Source organism: Camelus dromedarius, chromosome 9 (assembly GCF_036321535.1).
Source record: "Camelus dromedarius isolate mCamDro1 chromosome 9, mCamDro1.pat, whole genome shotgun sequence".
NCBI classification, from domain to species: domain Eukaryota; kingdom Metazoa; phylum Chordata; class Mammalia; order Artiodactyla; family Camelidae; genus Camelus; species Camelus dromedarius.
In genome coordinates this window covers 69,515,497-69,516,814 of record NC_087444.1, presented here as the reverse complement: position 1 = coordinate 69,516,814, position 1,318 = coordinate 69,515,497, and positions in this window count along the sequence as shown.

Genomic DNA, 1,318 nt, shown 5'->3' with positions numbered 1-1,318 from the left:
CTAGACTGGAGGGAACCTGAGAGGGACAGACAGTAACCTTCCCTCTCCTCCTTCCTCCTTCTCTTCCAGCCGCCACGTGTGGCCAGTAGCGACCTGGGTTCAAATCCCGCGCTGACCTCGAGAAGCCGCGTGACGTTCCCCAGGCCAGCGAATAACCTCCCTCTATTCCAGTCTCTCAGCAGTGAAATGGGATGTTATTTTAGTACCTCCCTCAGAGGATTAACGGCAAATCCTGGCGGACAAAAGTGTGTGCCAGAGTTTACTGCCGTCTTGTTCTGGGTGTGTGTTATGTGCCAGGCGTGGCACCCAAATCTCACAATAACCCAGTCAGTGCCATTATAGGTTTTCATAGAACTTCAGTCACGCAGGTAGTAGGTGATTACTGGCTCATTAAAAATCTCAAAGACTGCAGAAAAAGGATTCTTTTTATCCCTTCAAATCCTCACTCCCTGGCCCTGCCCTTTTCAGCCCACATGCCCAGCCCTTGATCCCAAGGAACATCCAAGGTTAGTCAGGACTCAGGTTCTCAGTTCTGCTGCCCAAACTGGTCCAGGCTGGTTCCATTACTTTCTATCTTTCTACCTAGTGAGACCCACCCTTAGATAGTTGACACAAGGCCCTGCCCAGACCCAGCTGGGCAATGCTGGGGTCACAGTGGAGACAGAGACATCTTCGCCCTCATGGGGCTCACAGTCCAGTGGGGTGGACTGGGCTGGGGGAGGCACAGGCAGAGAGGTCAGGGCCCAGATAGGGGAGGCACAGAGGACTGTGGGAACCCAGAGTAAGTGGCTGCCCCAGCCTGGGAGTGGTGGGCGTCAGGGAGGGCTTCCTGGAGGAGAGCATACGTGAGTCTGAAGAATGAGTACTGGAAGATCATGGGGAAGAGTGTTTCCTGTAGTGAGAACAGCATGTTGGGAGGCTCAGAGTGGAGAAACTCAGGGTTGTTGATGATGTTTCCAGCACAGAGTGCTGGGGGACTGGTGTGGGAACTGGTTTCTCACCTCAAGGAGGAGCAGGACTTGGGAGGAAAGAGGGGAGCAAACATTCCAGGTGGGGAAACAGACTGTCCTGAGACCTGAGAGGTAGCATGGAGACAAGCAAGGCCCTTGTGGCTGGAGTGGGAAGGGGGCAGGCAGGGGTCAGATGATGCCAGATCAGGGCAGTGGGCATAGCTCTGGGGTCCTTAGCAGACAGACCCAGTGACTTGAAGAGTAGTAGTCTTCTAACTATTTGCTTCATGTAGCACATAACATTTTTTTTTGAAAAAAGTTTGTGTCTCCATACATTTTTAAGTTGACGACAAACTTTTTTTCATAAG